The sequence below is a fragment of the Zingiber officinale genome, chromosome 6A (genome assembly GCF_018446385.1).
Source record: "Zingiber officinale cultivar Zhangliang chromosome 6A, Zo_v1.1, whole genome shotgun sequence".
Taxonomy (NCBI): domain Eukaryota; kingdom Viridiplantae; phylum Streptophyta; class Magnoliopsida; order Zingiberales; family Zingiberaceae; genus Zingiber; species Zingiber officinale.
The window spans coordinates 95,413,019-95,435,260 of NC_055997.1; the positions used below are offsets into that span (position 1 = coordinate 95,413,019).

The 22,242-nt window shown below is 40.1% G+C and overlaps 1 long non-coding RNA gene across 2 annotated transcripts; it reads left to right on the forward strand.

The window, feature by feature from the left end:
- Positions 1 to 9,478: 9,478 nt before the first annotated feature.
- Positions 9,479 to 21,863, forward strand: LOC121997015. 2 transcript variants are annotated; one of them, XR_006116210.1, is made up of 4 exons: positions 9,479 to 10,032; positions 10,134 to 10,240; positions 11,643 to 11,710; positions 21,805 to 21,863. It is a non-coding gene; the product is annotated as an uncharacterized LOC121997015 (long non-coding RNA). The 2 variants fall into 2 exon arrangements; XR_006116209.1 differs by lacking the exon at positions 21,805 to 21,863 and having other exon boundaries at positions 11,643 to 11,865.
- The last annotated feature ends 379 nt before the right edge of the window (positions 21,864 to 22,242 follow it).

Consider the following 22,242-nt stretch of genomic DNA (forward strand, 5'->3'; position numbering starts at 1 on the left):
ATTTCATGTTATTCTGAGCTCTCTAAATTCATCAACCAATTTTAGCCGAAACTTGCTAGGTTCATTTGGTAAAAATCGACTGATAGACTTAAAGACCTTGGAATGATATGAAATCAGTTCCTATGTGTTGCTCTAATTCTCTTGATTGCAAAAAATACTATTAAAATCAATTCGATCCAATATATTGAGAATAATAATTTTTTTCAACATAAATTGGTTAAAATTAACTTAAAAAATCAATTCAGCTGATAAAAAGTTGGCTTGACTAGGAATAATAGTAAGGATAAAAATGAAAATGGATATATAATTTTATCATTGATAAACTATCGTAGGTTATTTGGTAAACAATTCCAAAAAAAATTGTTGAGAAGAAAGTGTCGTCATGCTATATGTACACGGACAAATCCAAGTTGAGTATCAATCTCTGTTCATCGACCGTTCTGTCGAATAGTGGATTCTCTAGATCGTACTTTATGATCTAGAGGATAAATCATTATATTAATTGATTGATTTGAATGGATCTCATTTGTTAAACACATAAAATTCATCTAAATTAATCAATCAACCTCTATAATTCATCCTCTAATTCATAAAGTGTCAACTAAAGGATCCGGCCGTCTAGTTCTGTTAGAAAACAATAATTTTGTAACGACCCACCTTTCTACACTACTACTATTCTCTAAAGGTGGACGCTACTTGACTACTAACTCTACTTAACCGGTATGATTAAAAATCACATAGAAACTCTACCGAAAAATTTCGGCAGAGTCTCCCTTGTACCGGTGACCCCAAACTGGGATACATAACATGTATACTCAGCCACAGGCGGCTGGAACATATAATTTCACAACCACGCAGTATAATAGCACAATAAAAATATGAAACTACTCTAGCAATGGCAAACAACCATATCACTCCAACAATAGGAGGTATCAAACTACAATGCGGAAATAAACTCAATTACAATCTCAACTTCATAATAACATAAACCAAAACTCTAAACAGGTAGGTCCTGAAAATTCACTAGCGAACTCTGGATCTCTCCATAGTCCTGGCATCACACACACTGTCACAGCATCTCCTTGTCGCCTTCCTTCTTATACTTTTCCTTTTCCTTTATCTGCAGTAGGAGGAAAATAGTATCTATAAGCTAAAAGCTTAGTGAGCGCTATCCTACTCACAAAAACTCGATATGCATGTATATAAATAAAAACATGCTAAAACTGAATGCTAACATGTAAAGCTACTCATGCTCATAAATAGACAAGAAATCAACTAACTGGAAAACTAACATGTATAGCTGCTCATGCTCATGAATAGCAAAGAAATCATATCATGCTAACTGAAATACTAAACATGTATAGCTAATCATGCTCATAAATAGCAAAGGAACTAACTAAAAAGCTAACATGTAAAGCTAATCATGCTCATAAATAGCAAAGAAATCTAACTAACTGAAATACTAAACATGTATAGCTAATCATGGAACTATCATGTGTATCAATAAGAAACTGAATTGATACCTAAGCTAAACTAATTAATGCTAAACTGAGTCTAACTTGTATTCACATAACTAATTTGTGAAGTTTTGAAAACTATTTACATAATAGATCAAAATAATAATCATGCTGCTGATGGGCCCGGCAACTGTACTTGCTGTGCGCGCATCCCTAACTAAACCCGGTAGGGACGACTGTGGGAGCCCAACCCAATGGATATCTAATCCAGTACAGTGCCATTGCTGAAAATAAAATACTGATTTCATAGCTAATTTTCTTATCTTGCTTTTACTAGGTTATCTGAACCTAGAACTAGGTTATCTGAACCTAGAGGCGACTGTGGGAGCCCACCCATTGGACCGTAGTCCCATATAAGCTGAAGCAAGACTAAATAAGTTATTTTAAATGCTTCTACTGCATTTACTGAGCTATTAAAATGCCTACTGTAGCATTATATTGAGCTAAGCATCTTATCAAGCACTTGGGGTGCACTAGAACACACTCTACGTACTGAAAATCTGTATACAAAGCTTAACATAAATCTGCATGCAAAGCTTAACAAAAATCTGCATATTGAGCTTATCAAAATCTGCATACTGTACTTATAAAAATCTGCCCATGAACTTCTAATATCAAGAAAACTAGAAATAAAGGAATCAATGCTGCACATACTCATTCTTTATCATGCTTACTAAATAACGAAGAGGCTGAATTTGCAATGCTATTAAACAGGGCTGATCATATGACAATTTATTCTAATCAACAAGAAATCTATGAGCTAAATGCAAACTAAAAATCTGCTCATGCTTCATTAGTTGTGCACGCCTACTGCTACACAAGGAAACTAGATGTTTGATACCAAAGTCTGGATTTGCTTAACACTTGGATGTTCTTCTTCATTGCCGCAAAGAGAAAGAAAGAACAAAAACTAAAACTGCAATTAAACTAGCGAAACTGAAATGCTAAATCAAGGAATCTGGAACACATGTAGAATAGCACTAAAAGCTAAACTAAAACTGAAGGCTTAATGCTAGGGCTGGAAAATCTAACAACATGCTAGAATAAAGAGAGATTACAATCTGCTGAACTGGAAATAAGAAACTTGAAAACTAAAGCTAAAAAAAACTAATCTCCAACTAAAAGTTAGGGTTCGGATGGAAGTAAACCTAAGCACAACTGAAAATTTAAAAGGAACAATTTGCCAACTGATGCTAGGATTCGGATCAAGAAGAAGGATCAAAGTACATTCACTTGCATAGCACTAACGGAAAGGAACAGAACCGAATCAAGAAGGAACAAAATCCAAAAATCTCCACAACCTAAAATCCGAAAACCATGAAGATAAATCGAAGTTTGGAACAACTCCTACTGCATGTGAGAAGCAACTCACCTAGAGCTTCTTGCACTTACTACCGAGAAGAAGGAAAGGGGAAACTTTTTAGGGTTCGGGCGGATCCTCTCGGCAACCCTTTGTGTTCCCGAGCTTCTCTTCTTCGAGACAACCACCGTGGATGAAGACTAGCCGGAGGGAAGCTTCGCCGGCGCCGGGATCTCAAGACCTAGCTGTCTCTAGGTTTTCCGCCGAGGTTGCACCGTCGCGAGGGAGAAGAGTGAAGAGGGGTTTTCGGGAGGAATTGTTTTGGTTTTTGGAAAAATCAAAACCTAACTCCCTTTCTTATACTCGGCTTTAATCACAACTATGCTTTAATATCAATTTTCTCCATATTGGATTGACAAAGTCCGTGTAGCTCAGCTGGCTGGGCCGGATTCTGCTTGGGCCGAGGAGCTGGGTTCGAACCCCAGCTTCTACAAACTTAATTTTTTTTTCTTTATTTTAGTTTATTTTTAAAACTTATTCTCCTTGGTAAAAATACCAAATGAACTTCAAAAATTGCATAAAAATACTCTAAAAATTTCTAAAAATCTCTAGAATATTTCTATGACATTTCTAAATATTTTTAAGGGCTTTTAGAACTCGAAATAGGGAAAATTGGGTTGTTACAATTCTCCCTCCCTTATAAAAAGTTCGTCCTCGAACTTAGACATGAAATCCATTGTGTATTGCTGACATGTCTTGTGGTAAACCTAGCTTGTAAGCTACTTTCCCAATCCTTTCTGTTGATCAGGTAAGGTCCTACATAGCGAGGACTTAACTTGCTCTTTTTCTCTTGGGTTCTCCGATGTACTCAAACTGTGCTTCTGCTTCAGGTTGGAATACGACTTTCTGTTTACGGCACTCTATGGAGGCACCGTATCTGATCAGAAAGTTCATTCCAAATATGACATCGTAGTCAGTCATGTCTAGCACTATCAGATCACAAAAAGTTCTCTGTCTGCTATCATGACTGGCACTGTTCTGAACCAGTGCGTGGATGTCATAACTTCTCCCGAAGGTAATGTTGTCTGAAACTGACTACTGAGTGCCTCTGGGGGTATTGCTAACTTTTCGGCGAATGCCCTGGCTATATAAGAATGGGTTGCCCCAGTATCAAATAGAACAATAGCACTATACTGAAAAATACTAATCTGGCCTGTGACAACTGTCGAGGCGTTGGCCACGTTCTCTCTGGTGAGTGAGTAGATCCTCACATCCGCCATAGCTGGAGGGCTTCTAGTCTGCCCTGGCTGATATGTGGACCATCTAAAGCTGTCTGCATCTGATGGAGCTGTGCTGGCTGACCTCCGTACTGAATCGGCTGTGGTGCAGGAAAACTGGTCTTGTTCGGGCATTGCTTGGTCATATGCCCTTCCTGTCCGCATTCAAAGCATCCTCGTGTACCCTTGCGACAAACTCCTGGATGGAATTTCCCACAAGTGGCACACTTGGGATAGCTGGGCTGTTTGCTAGCTGGTCCTTTTGGGTAACTCCCTGATTTGCGCTTGTTGCTGGAGTTCTCTTTCCCATTAGAGCCATGTGAGCGGTGGCCCTGCTGTTTCTGGGCACCTGAGCCTCCTTGTCCCTTGGACTCTGAGAAGGCTTGCTTCTGTTGCTTGATGCTGTTCTGGTAGTGCTCGATGATCAGAGCACTACTCACTAGTTCCTCCGTGGTTTGTGGCCTATGAATGCCACCAGCCACGTTCATAGCTATTTCCGGCCTCAGCATTTTGAGCATCAACCGGACTCGTTCTTTCTCTGTGCTGACTAGTTCAGGAGACCTGTCGAATTTCTTCACGGCTTCCCAACTTATAGGTTGCCTGACGAAATTCCGTGAACTCGTCGAGTGGCGATTCGTGACTCGCATATGGAAGAACTCCTCAAGAATTCTCCTCAAGTCCGCCCATGTCATCTAGCTCACCGGGCGCCGCTCCGATTCTCTCCCACCGTATGCATGTCCTGCCGAGACGGAGGCATACTTCACCTTTCTGTTCGCAGCCTAGAAGCTCCATCGTCCTCTCCAGTGTTTTGAACCACGCGAGTATCCCATGGTTCACGGTGCACAGGAAGTTCTCGCTTGATTCTCGCCACTGGATCGAGATAAACTTCTCTTGGTTTCTCTTTGGGCTACTAGTACTCTGTCAGAGGGTCGGATGGTGAAACCTCTATAACTACTGGGATTGCTATGTTTGGTTCCGAGGTGACGGTGGGAGTATTCTGCTGATTAGCCTTTAAGGTGGCTATCTCATGTTGCTGTTCTACTAGTTGCTGCTATAACTGAGCCACTAATGCTGTAAGGTCAGGGGGGCCTCATGCTGGGGCTCAGTAGCTGGTGGCTTTCTAACTGGGCGTCCTCATACCATTTTCTAAATGGGTAGAGAACATGCATAACTAATACTATCATGTTATAGGTAACTACTACTATCATGTCAAATGCTATCAAATATTAACATGCTTTAGTTATCTATAAACATGAAAGCAGAAAACATAGATAAGAGAAGAGGTATTCTTACTTGGAAGACGGCAAGACTGATGCTGATGTGTGTGATGCTGGAGAATGGGAACTGCTCTGATACCAACTGTAACGACCCACCTTTCTACACTACTACTATTCTCTAAAGGTGGACGCTACTTGACTACTAACTCTACTTAACCGGTATGATTAAAAATCACATAGAAACTCTACCGAAAAATTTCGACAGAGTCTCCCCTGTACCGGTGACCCCAAACTGGGATACATAACATGTATACTCAGCCACAGGCGGCTGGAACATATAATTTCACAACCACGCAGTATAATAGCACAATAAAAATATGAAACTACTCTAGCAATGGCAAACAACCATATCACTCCAACAATAGGAGGTATCAAACTACAATGCGGAAATAAACTCAATTACAATCTCAACTTCATAATAACATAAACCAAAACTCTAAACAGGTAGGTCCTGAAAATTCACTAGCGAACTCTGGATCTCTCCATAGTCCTGGCATCACACACACTGTCACAGCATCTCCTTGTCGCCTTCCTTCTTATACTTTTCCTTTTCCTTTATCTGCAGTAGGAGGAAAATAGTATCTATAAGCTAAAAGCTTAGTGAGCGCTATCCTACTCACAAAATCTCGATATGCATGTATATAAATAAAAACATGCTAAAACTGAATGCTAACATGTAAAGCTACTCATGCTCATAAATAGACAAGAAATCAACTAACTGGAAAACTAACATGTATAGCTGCTCATGCTCATGAATAGCAAAGAAATCATATCATGCTAACTGAAATACTAAACATGTATAGCTAATCATGCTCATAAATAGCAAAGGAACTAACTAAAAAGCTAACATGTAAAGCTAATCATGCTCATAAATAGTAAAGAAATCTAACTAACTGAAATACTAAACATGTATAGCTAATCATGGAACTATCATGTGTATCAACAGGAAACTGAACTAATACATAAGCTGAACTAATTAATGCTAAACTGAGTCTAACTTGTATTCACATAACTAATTTGTGAAGTTTTGAAAACTATTTACATAATAGATCAAAATAATAATCACGCTGCTGATGGGCCCGGCAACTGTACTTGCTGTGCGCGCATCCCTAACTAAACCCGGGATTGCAAGTTCCGAGTCTAGTAGGGTTTACTAGGTTATCTAAACCTAGGGACGACTGTGGGAGCCCAACCCAATGGATATCTAATCCAGTACAGTGCCATTGCTGAAAATAAAATACTGATTTCATAGCTAATTTTCTTATCTTGCTTTTACTAGGTTATCTGAACCTAGAGGCGACTATGGGAGCCCACCCATTGGACCGTAGTCCCATATAAGCTAAAGCAAGACTAAATAAGTTATTTTAAATGCTTCTACTGCATTTACTGAGCTATTAAAATGCCTACTGTAGCATTATATTGAGCTAAGCATCTTATCAAGCACTTGGGGTGCACTAGAACACACTCTACATACTGAAAATCTGTATACAAAGCTTAACATAAATCTGCATGCAAAGCTTAACAAAAATCTGCATATTGAGCTTATCAAAATCTGCATACTGTACTTATAAAAATCTGCCCATGAACTTCTAATATCAAGAAAACTAGAAATAAAGGAATCAATGCTGCACATACTCATTCTTTATCATGCTTACTAAATAACGAAGAGGCTGAATTTGCAATGCTATTAAACAGGGCTGATCATATGACAATTTATTCTAATCAACAAGAAATCTATGAGCTAAATGCAAACTAAAAATCTGCTCATGCTTCATTAGTTGTGCACGCCTACTGCTACACAAGGAAACTAGATGTTTGATACCAAAGTCTGGATTTGCTTAACACTTGGATGTTCTTCTTCATTGCCGCAAAGAGAAAGAAAGAACAAAAACTAAAACTGCAATTAAACTAGCGAAACTGAAATGCTAAATCAAGGAATCTGGAACACATGTAGAATAGCACTAAAAGCTAAACTAAAACTGAAGGCTTAATGCTAGGGCTGGAAAATCTAACAACATGCTAGAATAAAGAGAGATTACAATCTGCTGAACTGGAAATAAGAAACTTGAAAACTGAAGCTAAAAAAACTAATCTCCAACTAAAAGTTAGGGTTCGGATGGAAGTAAACCTAAGCACAACTGAAAATTTAAAAGGAACAATTTGCCAACTGATGCTAGGATTCGGATCAAGAAGAAGGATCAAAGTACATTCACTTGCATAGCACTAACGGAAAGGAACAGAACCGAATCAAGAAGGAACAAAATCCAAAAATCTCCACAACCTAAAATCCGAAAACCATGAAGATAAATCGAAGTTCGGAACAACTCCTACTGCAGGTGAGAAGCAACTCACCTAGAGCTTCTTGCACTTACTACCGAGAAGAAGGAAAGGGGAAACTTTTTAGGGTTCGGGCGGATCCTCTCGGCAACCCTTTGTGTTCCCGAGCTTCTCTTCTTCGAGACAACCACCGTGGATGAAGACTAGCCAGAGGGAAGCTTCGCCGGCGCCGGGATCTCAAGACCTAGCTGTCTCTAGGTTTTCCGCCGAGGTTGCACCGTCGCGAGGGAGAAGAGTGAAGAGGGGTTTTCGGGAGGAATTGTTTTGGTTTTTGGAAAAATCAAAACCTAACTCCCTTTCTTATACTCGGCTTTAATCACAACTATGCTTTAATATCAATTTTCTCCATATTGGATTGACAAAGTCCGTGTAGCTCAGCTGGCTGGGCCGGATTCTGCTTGGGCCGAGGAGCTGGGTTCGAACCCCAGCTTCTACAAACTTAATTTTTTTTTTCTTTATTTTAGTTTATTTTTAAAACTTATTCTCCTTGGTAAAAATACCAAATGAACTCCAAAAATTGCATAAAAATACTCTAAAAATTTCTAAAAATCTCTAGAATATTTCTATGACATTTCTAAATATTTTTAAGGGCTTTTAGAACTCGAAATAGGAAAAATTGGGTTGTTACAAATTTCGTGTCGGCAGGAAAGGTATCCGAAAGATATTCTTAGATTAGATGGGTTAAAAGATATACTAAAGAATTTTACTAGATGAGCACTACTCCAAACCTTGTATATATCATAATCAATGCTAAGCTGAAAAAATATAAGAATGATAATTGGTGGGATTGGAATTGTATTTTATATTTTATATTTTATATTTTTATATTTAGTGGGATTGAATACCCATCTTCATATCTATACCTATTAAAAATCAAATATATTTTATACTAATATTTTTTTTTCCTTTTCCATCTAATTATTATATATATAACCATTTATATAGTCTACTCCTAATATCAATAAAAATAATTAATAGATTTCGAATTATTATTATTTCATCTGATAGTAGGGTCTGATATCAAATATTGATAGTCCATCTATATCCTCCTTCATTCGAATTAGATTAGACTCGAAAGAAATTATTATCCCTATTCAAAGAGCCTTTCTTCATGCTTCTCATCCTATTACAATGGTGCAAAAATTAATTTTTGACAGATGCATTTTCTCAAGAAAAAATTTATTTCATCCTTTAGTTACTTGACGATTGGTTAGGACTTTCACAATGTTGTTAATGCTTGAAGCGTTAATGACGTGAATACTTTTAGCACTACTATAGCATTAACGCATTCAAAGAATTCAAACTACCTACAAATTAAAAAAAAATAAAAATAATAACATATTGTCATTAATACGTTCACACGTTAATGTGGAACCGCCACATCAGCGGCCCCTAGAGCCGATCCCACGGATATGGAGGGAGGTAAATATAGGTACACAGGTAGAAAGTGCATGGCAGAGACGTTAACTCCAGGTAGTGACACCCCGAGGATCGACCCCTGGATCTTTCGGCCACAGAACCATGCACTCCTCATCTGTGCTACGCCCTGGGGACAATACGTTCTGTAAAATACCGAAAAAGGGTGGATAACCATAAGGGAATTTTTCGGAATTTTTAAAAGTTTTTCGGAAATTTTTTGGAGCTCGTATAGCTTAGGTTGCGGGGATAAAAATGGGGTCCCGGAAAAGCCTGTTTAGGATACCCTATTTAAATGAGTAAAAGTTAAATTCTTCTTCTTTTTCTTTTATTTTTCCTCTTCCTTCCCCGTTTCTTTCCCCCGACCCACGCCCGCGCCTCACCCATTGTCGCTGTCGTTTCCTTTCTTTCCCAAACCGCCGTCACCACCGCGTCGATTCCGCTCCTCCCCTCGCCTTCAAAACGGCCGATCAAAGGAAGTTTCGAGTCCTTCCTCCTTCCGATCCCTCTCCCTGACCCTCTGCCTCTCACGGCGACGGCATCCTCTGCCCTAGGATCTCCACCGCCGCCTTTTCTCTGCTCTAGCCGACGCCACCACCGCCGTCTCCCTCTGTTAACTCATCGGCAGAGAGGATCGAGCCTCCAATCTCCTCATTTAAAGTTGTCACCAGTCGTGCCCTCTCTGAATCGTCACCTCGCACGAATCGATCTTCGATCAAGGGGAAGATCGAAGCCCTAGGTTTGCTGGATTGGGCTGCAGTCGACTTTCCAAACGAGTGCCTTTTTATCCCGTGCCTTGGATCTCAACGGCAGTGAGACCTAGCCGCCGAAGAGGGAACCCTTGAAGGGTAAGTCTGCTGGTTCGATTGGTTCTCCGACAGAGAGGAAGCTGTCGGCACTGAGTTGGGGTAAGCTATGGCTGAGATCAGATTGGTAGGAAGTGTAGTTTGCATTTTCTGTATGGGTTTGTAGAGATTAGGTAATGTTTAATTTGTGAACTTCTTGCCAGATCTTATCTTGTTCCGTTCTGTGAAGGATTTCAATAGGAAAGGTTGTTGTGTGGACTTTCTATTCCGGCAGCAAATTCATCCAGCAGCAACAGTGCTAGGAATTAAGGTAAGGTATTAGGAAATTGATTTTAGTTATAGATCATGGTGTGATTTGATTTCTAGATGGTTATGTATGTTGATGAATTAGGTTTATGTATTGAATTAGGGATAATTGAATAACTAGCTGGTTAATTAGATTTTGAGTAGTACATGTGGTTGAGTATGTTTTAGATTCATGTGTAAATGGGATTTAGGTTTTTGGATTTCTAATCTAATAGGTGATTAGGGATTAGGTAACTAACCCTAATTAACTATTAGATGTAAATAGGTAAATTAAGGTTATGTGATTAGAGTTTTACCCTAAATTAGTCTTAGGGATTTTATTTAGCTATTTTTGTGAATGTAGCTAAATAAAATATTTATGTTATTTGATGCAGTACTCTAATTCGAGACGAGCATCTCGACGTCGAATTTGTACCGGATTGGACCGGTAGATCTTAACAAGTAGTAATAATTATGATTATATCTTCATTGACATGTCACTATTTACTTCCGAGCATGTATTGTTTGTTATCTGTTTATTACCTCTATGTTATAGAGGTAGTGACATGCCATGCTCTAAGATATACTGGACTGGTCAGACACCCTACTTGACATGTGTACCTAGATCATACTATTTGATCCTCATATCTTGGCACACATTGTATGGAGAGGGATAAGATTAGGATATTTCCTGGCTTAGTGACATGCATCATCTTGCATGATTGCATGCTGAGTGGTTGACAGCTCCATTATTGTTGAGCGCATCGCCAGTTATATGGATCTGCACACACAACCACTAATGGGTTAGTAGTTTTTATTCAGGCAGGGTGTGTGCAGCAGGTTGCTCTGTTTTGCTCCGTTGGTCCGCTCATGGGTAGTGTGACGCAGCTTGGTAGCCGGCAGGGATCCCTCCCCGTCATCGCGTACCGGGAGATGAGAGCATTGCACTCCCTCACTATGTTTGAGGTAGGAGGATAGGTGTACTCCGACAGCATCCCGTCCACTCGGTCACTCATCAGGAGTAGTGACGACAGAGTGCACGGTTGTCACAGCCCTACCCACTCGGTCTCACCATCGTGTGTGAGATGGCTGACTGGCAGTAGGGGTGACCAGGACATGATATTGGCATCATATGCATTATTTGCATTTATTGCTTATGGTTGTTGCACTTTATTATACTTCATATTAGATGGATGCATTGTTTGACATGCATACAGGTTTTATGATACTTTGGGTTTGACAGCCTTGATACCCTTATACCTAGGTTTCGGTTAGTACAGTTACTCCTTATCTTTCTGTTCTGCATTTTCTAAATGTTATATCAGGAGACTGTACGCATAGTTATGGCTATTTGTTATAGTTTACTATGCATGTCAACTAGGTATTCGCTGAGTGTTGGACTCACACCCCGTTATTATTCTTTTCAGGTTGAGGCTGTCCAGAGGAGTTCCAGTTGCTAGTCCCCCACCATTGCGCATCGCGACAAGTTCACACAGTTTGGGTTTTACTTATTGTGTTAGACTTTGCTTTTCAGACTTATAGCTTGACATTTGGATCTTGTATGTTTTGTTATCGATGGATTTATATTTGGATGATATCGATTTTGTGCTTTATGAGTGTAGTTGAGTAGGATATCAGTTTTATGCTTTATGAGTATAGTTGAGTAGGATATCGGTTTTGTGCTTTATGGGTGTAGATGAGTAGGAGTTTTTGCGATGTTTTTCTTATCTGTGCTTATGTGTAGTTTTCATTATAAACTGTGTGGATGTTTGTTATATTTATACTGTTATTGTTCCGGTCGTGTTGGCCGATGAGTATGTAGCCCTGAGGGCATTGTAGGAAATTTCAGATTGTCACCCGTACAGGGGAGATGTTGCCGAAATTTTCTCTGGCAGGGACTACCTGGGGGCGTGACAATTTTTGGTATCAGAGCCAAGTTTGCGAGTCAAACTGGGTATTTTCGAATTTTTACGGATTTTCGTTATGTTCATGTTTAGGACTTCCGTTTCGGATTTGTACGGATTTCTGATGATTTCTCATTTCGGCATTTCCGAGGTCAAAAAGGGGGACTGAACAGCGACGGAACATCTCCAGACAGCAAATAGGTATGAGGTTTAATTTTATAGTTAATACATGTAGTAATATCTGTGTTATAATTCAACATATATGAGGCGAGGTGCACGTGCTTTCGTGCCGAGACGTGATGCTGGACGACCATGTAAGAGGACTTTAGAATCTCTGGCAGCGGACTCTCTAGAGATCCCTACTGGGTTTGAGCTTGTCGGTCAGGGGCAGACTTAAGGTGATGCAGGCGCGTCGATGGCTCCTTTAGAGGTACCTACCTCGATTACACCCGCTATACCAACCCCTATCGTAATTATAGTACCACCAGCGGCACCTGCCCCAGCTTATGCGGCAGTACCGGGGATACCAACCCCGGTCTATCCAGCGGTACCACCTGTAGTATCAGCTCCTATGGTTTCGCCAGTCTCCACGTCGGTCCCTACCCTCCTCACAGATATTGTCGCGGCACGAGGCCGGATCCCAGCCTTGGCAGAGTCGATGAAGAGTCTATTCACACTCTTCCGAGGATAGACTGATCCGAGTGTGGCTCAGTCCTGGATAGACCATGGAGCGGACCTTCTTCTACATGGCTTGCTCCGAGTGGGAGAAAGCAGAGCTGGCTGCTTTCCATTTATGAGATGAGGCCGACACCTGGTGGGTTACGCAGCGATCCATCATTGGCGAGCAGAACATCACCTGGGCCAGATTCAGAGAGGCTTTTGAGAGCCGTTACTTCTCACGTACATATCAGATGGCTCGTCAGCAGGATTTTCTTAGTCTGCGACAAAACAACCGTTCGGTGACAGAGTATAATGCTGAGTTTAACCGGTTGGCCAAATTCTCTCCAGAATTAGTGGCTGAGGACAGTTCCCGTATGCATCAGTTTATTCAGGGACTGGATGGACATCTGCAAGTAAAGCTTACAGGTTTTGGGAGTTCATCCTACATCGAGACACTGGACAGAGCCCTGATGATAGAGTCAGATCAGTAGAGAGCGTTTCCGGATAGGAAAAGGAAGCAGACAGGTCAGACATCAGGACAGATCCAGCAGGCACAGGCGACCGGACAGCAGTAGAGTGGTCGCAGTAGGCCAGGTCAGGGTACTTCTGGGGCATCTGGTCAGCCTCAGAAATCAGGGCGATCTTCATCAGGACGTTTTCGATCTTCTCAGTAGAACCAGAAACAACCCGCCAGTGACACTCACTGCACCAGATGTGGATCCAGAGACCACGTCACCACAACTTGCTCCCTGGGACAGTCAATTTGCTATTATTGCAAACTACCCGGGCACCTGAGCCGAGATTGTTCGCTGAAGGCTCAACATTTGGCTTCCGGAGTGTCTGGCCATGGAGTTCAGCTTAGTTAGATAGGGACTCAACGAGGCGGGCACAGAGCCCAAACTTCGCATCGTCAGCAGAGGACAGCTCCCCCAGCAGCAGCTGCATTTGGCATGCTCGGACAGGATTACCTCAATACCCACATAGCACCACAGAGTTTTGTTTCGGGACCACGGTATCTAACTCAGGGGCAGTATCAATTGCAGCCACAGCCACTGGTCCAGTACCAGTCACAGCCCCAGCCACCGGTCCAGTACCAGTCACAACCCCAGCCGTCGATCCAGTACCAGTCACGGCCCCAGCCACCGGTCCAGTATCAGTCTCAGTATACCTATCCGTCTCTGGTTCAGTGCCCGACTGTTGGTTGCTACTCGGAAAACCTAATGGTTCCACTGTACAAAAATTTTGTACAAAGATCTGAACCTTTTCCTAGCTACCATGTGTTCTTTTAAATTAAATTTGGATCGCCTGCGGAACTTAACACGTTTGATCCAAAGTTTAATTTATTTGTTCTTTTAGGTTTAGACTTGGATCTCCTGCGGAACTTAACACTTTCGATCCAAATCACCTAGGTTATTAATTTTATTAAATATTAATTTCCAAAATTGACTTCCAGTACTGATGTGGCGAGGCACATGGCCTTCTTGGATATGGGAGCAATCACCACCGACTAGACAAAGCCTTTTAAGGAAAGCTAATATTTAATTTCCTTAAATAACTTTAGGTCAACCAAAAAAAAAACAATCAAATCACAAGGAAAAAGAAAAACAAAAGAACACATCATCGAAAATAAATTCGAAATACTAGAATCGCATGCCTCTTGTATTTGGTATTTTTACAAAGAAATAAAACTAGCATGATGCGGAAAAACATTACTAGTTATACCTTTCTTTTGAAGACAAAGACCTCTTGATCTTCTACCGTATTCCTCTTCTAACCTCGGACGTTGTGTGGGCAACGATTTTCTGAGATGAGAACCACCTTTCCACCTTCCTTCTTTCTTCTAGATTTCGGCCACAATAAATTTCTTCAAGGATGAAGAATTTCGGCCACCACCAATGCTCCAAGGGATGCTAGAGACGAGGCTTGCTTTCTCTTCTTCTTCTCCTTCCTTGATCCGGCCACAAACAAGAGCTCCACCAAGAAGATAGGTTTCGGCCAACAAAAGGAGAGGAGAGAAATAGGGTCGGCCACCAAAACCAAGGAAGAGAGGGAGGAAAAGAATAGAGGTTATTCACCCATGAAGGCTCCTCTACCTCCTCTTTTATAATCCTTGGTCTTGGCAAATAAGGAAATTTTAATAAAAACTTCCTTAATTTTTTTTCCATGAAAAGGAAAATTTTATTTAATTAAAAATAATTTTTCTTCTCATTACTATAATGGTCGGCCACACCAAATCTCCAAGCAAATAAAAATTTTAAACACAAATTAAAACTTCTTTATTTGCTTCCAGAAATTTTATAAAAAATTTCTCCAATAATTTTAATCCCTTCATGATTGGTTAAAAGGAAATTTTATAAATTAAATCTTTCTTTAAGCATGTGGATAATTTTCAGAAAGTTATCTCTAAAAATTAAAATCTCCTTTCAATCTACAAATAAAAAAAGATATCAAATCTTTTCTTAATCTTTTGTAGAAACTAATAAAAGAGAATTATTAATTTTTTAAACTTTCTTTTAAATCATGAACATGGTTAAAAGGAAAGTTTTAACCAAAATTAAAATCAACCTTTTAATCTACAAATAAGGAAAGAGATTTAGCTCTTCTCTTAATCTTTTGTAGAATCTTATAAAAGGAAAGATTTAAATTTTTAAACTCTCTTTTAAATCATGTTATCCACATAAGAAAAATTTTAAAAAATAAAAATCCTTTTATTTTAATTTGGGCCGGCCACACTAAACTTGAACCCAAGCTAGGGCCACCAAGCACCCATGAACCAAACTTTGCGGCCCTAGCTTGGTCTCCAAGCTAGCAGTCGGCCCCATGGATGGGTAAGAAGGTGCGTATAGGTGGGTATAGTACTCTATAATTAAGAGGCTACGATAGGGACCGACAGAGGAATTGGTTTGTCTCCCGATAAAATTAAGCCGTGTTCGCCCCAACACACAACTTAATTTTATCAATAATAATTCATTCCACTAGAGAACTATTATTGAACTACTGCACCAATCCCAAATTACATTTTGGGCTCCTTCTTATTATGAGTGTGTTAGTCTCCCTGTGTTTAAGATAACGAATGTCCACTAATTAAGTAAGTTACTGACAACTCACTTAATTAATATCTTAGTCCAAGAGTAGTACCACTCAACCTCATCGTCATGTCGGACTAAGTCCACCTGCAGGGTTTAACATGACAAACCTTATGAGATCCTCTTGGGGACATTATCAATCTAGATCACTAGGACACAGTTTTTTTCTATAATCAACAATACACACTATAAGTGATATCATTTCCCAACTTATCGGGCTTATTGATTTATCGAACTAAATCTCACCCATTGATAAATTAAAGAAATAAATATCAAATATATGTGCTTGTTATTATATTAGGATTAAGAGCACACACTTCCATAATAACTGAGGTCTTTGTTCCTTCATAAAGTCAGTATAAAAGGAACGACCTCAAATGGTCCTACTCAATACACTCTAAGTGTACTAGTGTAATTATATAGTTAAGATAAACTAACACCTAATTACACTACGACCTTCCAATGGTTTGTTCCTTTCCATCATGGTCGTGAGCTACTGTTTATAATTTATAAGGAACCAATAACATGATCTTCTGTATGTGACACCACACACCATGTTATCTACAATATAAATTAATTGAGCAACTACATTTATCATAAATGTAGACATTTGACCAATGTGATTCTTATTTCTAGATAAATATTTATACCAAAAGCTAGGCTTTTACTATACATCCTAACAATCTCCCACTTATATTAAAAGACTAAGCTGCTATATCTGCTGTCATACATCTGATTCCCAACATTTCAAAAGTCTTGCCTTAAGAGCCTTAGTGAAAAGATCTATAGGTCATCATCTGATGCAATCTAGGCAGCAACAACTTTTCCTCGTTTATATGATTTCTTATAATGGGTGGTACTTGCGCTCTATTGTGTTTACTTGCCTTATAGACTTATGGTTTCTTCGAGTTTGCTACTGCACCAATATTATTACAATAAATTGTAATAATCTTTGGACAAACTAGAAATTATATCTAAGTCTATCTTGAGGTTATTGAGTCATTCAGCTTTTATGGCTACCTCAAAGGCTTGCCATATATTAAGCTTCTATGGTGGAGTCCAGAAAAATACCTATGCTTATCACTCTTTTATAGTTATGACTTTACCTCCTAAAGTAAACACAAAACCCCGAGGTTGACTTACTATTGTCCCTTTTCGATTGGATGTTAAAATCCATGCAACCCACAGGAAACAAATTATCTGCCTTATAAGCTAGCATATAATCTCTAGTGCCTCTAAGGTACTTCAATATATGCTTTACCGCAGATCAATGTCCTTGTCCAGAGTTGCTTTGATATCTAATAACTATGCCCACGGCAAAATAGATATCCAGTCTCGTACATAACATTGCATACATTAGGCTTTCCACAGCCGAAGCATAAGGAACTGCCTTCATGTCCTTTATCTCCTTTGATGTCTACGGAGACATTTCTTTAGATAAAGTTACTCCATGTTAAAAAGGTAAGAAACCTTTCTTGTAGTTTTGCATGCTTAAAATGAGCAAGGATTTTTTTTTCGATATATGTGTTAGCTAGAGCCCTAGAGCCAATCATTTGATGATTGTATTTTGGACTTATTGTATCATATTCTATATAAATAAAGGCATTTGGATTTTGGTTATTATACTTACTTGTATTGGTGCCAAATAAACTAAGTATAATAATGTCCTTGAGTAGATGGTTCTCACCTATATCAATCGGTTAGTTGAACCGATAGTGAGATGATATAGGGAACACTACTCTAAATCATTCCTAGTCGAGTATTAACATTGAGGGACAATGTTAATGCAATAAGACTAGCATGTAGGTCAACTCGATGACTTGATCTCACAAGTCATGGATATGGAGATATCAAGTTGACACATGGGTATGCATTGGAGAATGTATACTGAATGACCCGCCATGAGAAAGTATCATGGATCGTTATATGAGTGTCATATACTTTCTCATGTGGCTATTAGTATGACTATTAGTCCTTAGACCGAAGTCACCGTGGATCCCTACATAAGGAGTTATGTACTTTGGTTTCGTCAAACGTCACCCGTATCGGGTGGACTATAAAGGCGATTCTTGGGTATATAACGAATTATGTAGAGGGATGAGTGATGTAGATGGATCTATCCTCCCATATGAGGGGAGCGACATCGATATTCTTGATAGAGTGAGACAACATGGCCATGCCCAAATGAGTAAACATTAGATGTTGAGCTCGTTTGATCGAGTGAGTCTACTTGGAGTTCAAGATTTAGATTGATTAGAGGATGACACGGTCTATGCCTCATATTGATCAATCTAAATGTCTATGATAGAAGGACAATGTCACAGGAGTCACAATTAATAGTCCCAAGATGTTGGATCTCAACATTCTTGTAACTTGGGTATGATGATGTATTGCTAGATGCCACTCATTGCTTATGTTTCTAAAGGGGTTTAGAAACATTGCCAACGTTACAAGAACCTATTGGGTCACACACAAAGAATAAGTGGATGGAGATTAGGTTCATATGATGAACCAATTGGATTAGGTTCATATGATGCACCAAAGATTGGATTCAAATTAGACTTATTGAGTTAGACTCAATTAGATTCAATTGTTGAATGAGTCTAATTTAAATTTGATTCATTGAGTCAATTTATTTTAATGAATTGAGATTCATTAAATTGAAATTGACTTGAATCAAAGGTTGGATTTAACTCAACAAGGAAGAAATTGGTTAATTTTGACTTGACCAAGTAGAAGTTGAAACATCAAGTTTGACTTGATGTATTGCCACATCATAAGGATGACTCATCCTTGCCACATCACCTCCACCTCATGAGGCATGCCACTTCATGGGGGTTACACCCTCCCCTTGGCTTTAATGTGTCCGGCCACATTAATGGGGAGGTTACAAGATGTGGCCGGCCACACATTAGTGGTGGAGGTTTTGGTTGTGTGGCATTATGGTGCATTCAATTTATTATTCTTCCTCCTGGCTTCTTCCTTCTCTCCCTCTTGTTGTTGCCGTGGGGTTTTTTGGAAGGTGAGAAGGTGTTGAGTTTCATCCAAGAAAAGATAAGAGAGTGTGAAGGACACAAGAAGAGGATACTACTAGTTGAGTATGTGAGAGTCTTCTTGTTTTTCTCTCTTTTCTCCCTTTTTCAAATTCTATCCGAGAGCTCTAGAAAGTGCTAGCACACTTGGGGCTCTCTTCTCCATCCTTGAGTGCTATAGAGCACTCCTTGTTCGTGTGGATATCACTAGAGAAGTATCTACCTTGATACTTTGGAGATCTGACACGTACCTTGGACGAGCGGGAATTTTGCGAGGGCATGCTTCAAAGGTAAAAGCTCTCAACACATAGATCTAGGAGTAGATCTAAAGTTTTGAAACTCGTACTTGTATTTCATTCGATTTTTCCTTGCACGGATCTACGGCTTTGGGTGATTCAGGGTTTCCGCGACGCGAAAAGCGATTTTCGCGGCCTGAAAAAACCCAACAATATGAAGCTTGGGATAATTAAAATATCCTTTTCTTGCGATCCCTTATTACTTTGATCCCAAGAATATATTCATTCTCCCAAGTCCTTCATATCGAATTGTTTGGACAACCATACCCTTACTTCTGACAACATTTTGATATTGTTTCCAACTACCAAAAATGTTATCTACGTATAGTACAAGAAATATATATCACCACATTTCCATCATACCTTTTGTATACACAAGACTTATCCGGTTACTAAATAAATCCATAGGTCAGGATTCCTTTGATAAACCGGATGTTCTAAGACCTTGAAGCTTTGCCTCAGTCCATAGACTGATTGAGTTTGCACACAAAATGTTCTTTGTGTAAAATACCGGAAATAGGCGAATATGAATAAGGGAATTTTTTAGAATTTTTGGACATTTTTCGGGAATTTTTCGGAGCTTGTACGGACGAGTTGACGGGGATAAAAACGGGGTCCGGAAAAGCCTGTTTAGGTTACCCTGTTTTAATGAGGAAAAGATTTATTTTTCTTTTCCATTTTCTTTTTCTTTTTCTCTTATTTCTTTCCCGTGCACCCGACGTCGAAACCACCCGCGCGCCCGACTTCTTCCCTTGCCCTAACCGGCGCCGACGCCTCTCTTCTCCTATCTCTTCTTCTCCTCTGCCGACGCCGACCTCTTTCCCTTGTGCCCTAGCCGCCGGCGACGCACCGAGCCACCCCGATCATCTTCTTCTCTACCGACGCTGCCGCTGGCCGAGTTATTTCTTCCCGCACGAAGAAGTGCAGCGACAGCCGATTCTCCACCGCCGCACACCCCTTTCCTTCTCCTCTTCCGAGCACCGGCAGCCGACCAAGTTTCTTTGCCTAGCCGACATCGCCACTGCAGGCACCGGTTTCTCAGTATCGGCCACCGTCGCCGTGCCCTAGCACCGCCGCCGACACATCTCCTCACCTCTTGCCTCCGGCCACAGACTGAGCAGTGCCGACTATCACTGGAGACTGCTTGCTTCCGTGCCCTAACATTTTGCCTTGCTGCCCTCTTTGTGCCCTGGTACTGTACTGCCGAGCCAACAAGGTGAGTGGGTCGTATTTGGAACATTTGGTTGCATGCTTGATTTCCTTCTGATATGGTCCGCAGGTGTGGGGTTTCGTGGATCTGGCAGTCGTTGATTTCAACAAATTCCAGCAGTTTCTTGTTCTTGAACAAGGCTGTATTTGAGGTACGACATAGGGAGTTGATGCATGATGTAGAGGATTGTTAGATTTGGTAAATACATTGAGTTAGGTTGGAATTGGATTATTATGATGATGAATATGAAATAGTTTGATTAGGATCTTATCCTATTGGTCGTTGAGATTTTATTTAGCTATTCGTTGAGTTCTAGATAAATAAATGTACGTATATTGGTGACACAGGATTTTGACGCGAGACGAGTATCTCGGAGTCGGAATTGGACCTTTCTATTTTCGGAGGCGGGTACTTTTGACTTATTGTCTTTGATATGCTTAGTAATTAAATTAACAAGATGCATTAATTGTGTTCTTACTTGTTTCAGTTAATCACTTCCCAATACATGCTACCTGTTGATTGATTGTTTGTTTACATCTTGTATGGATATGTACCTGATTCCACATGCTCATGGGTAGTGATATAACCATATTTTACCATGTCAGGACCTAGGTTTGATACCTTGTATGATCAGATACCTTGATATGATTCATTCGCTTTGGTGCACATTATGATATGTCCAGAGATTGGTTTAGTATATTACCATGTTTAGTGACATGCACCATTCGCATGGCCGAGTGATTGATTGCTCCTTTATTGTCGAGTACTTTGCGTTTCATCACTTCGGTGCTCGTTGTGGCCTTCATGGGTAGCGGGACACGTGGTAACGTCGGTTTGACTCTTCGGTGCTCCGTTGATCCGCTCGGGGTAGTGTGACGCAGTGTAGCACGTTAGAGATTCCTACCCGTCATAGCGTACCGGGAGATGAGAGCATTCGCCCCCATTTATGATTTGGGGTAGGGTATGTATGTACTCGACAAGATCCCGTCCACTCGATCACCATCGGGAGTAGTGTTCTTGAGTGCGGTTGTCATGACCCTACCCACTCGATCCCATTGTTGTTGTGAGTCGGTGGTGGCGTCAGGGGTGATCATGACATTGGCATCATATGCATGATGCATTTATTGTTTGTGTTTGTGTTTGTTGCACTTATATGCTGCACATTGCTTGGATACCTTGATTGAAATGCATACAGGTCTTCTATACCTTTCGGACTGTTTGTCCTTTTACCGGGTCCTGGTTAGTACAGATTCTCTCCTGTTTTCTTCGGTTTTCATTTACCTTTATCTTTATCAGGAGACTGTACGCATGATTAGTGTTAGGTGTTATTTCTTTACTTTGCATATCAACTGTACCTACTGAGTGTTGGACTCACCTCGCCTCCATTGTTGTTATTTTCAGGTTAATGCTGTCAGGAGGGAGTTCCAGTTGCTAGTCCCCTGCAGACCTCCAGCTATTTGCTATCGTTTGTATTGTTTTTGATTCTCACTTGACTATATTTGGATTTGGATGTTGAATACTTAGATATTATATAATTTGTCTCGTTGATGGACTTGTCTTCGATTTTATACTACTACATGCCTGCCTGGACGGCAGAGTAAAAAAATCGATTTGGGCTTCTGAGTGTAGTTGAGTAGGGTTGATTTGAGTCAGTATTACTATGTTGTTTATTTTATTAAGTTGTCGTACTGTCCGGATCTGAATTATATATAAGCTGCGTGGTGATTGATTTTATTCTTGTTATTATTCCGGCCTTTGTGGCGAGGTATATGAGATGTAGAAAAGTTTGATTGTCCACCGTACAGCTGTCGAAATTTTCTCGGACGGGGACTCCTCCGG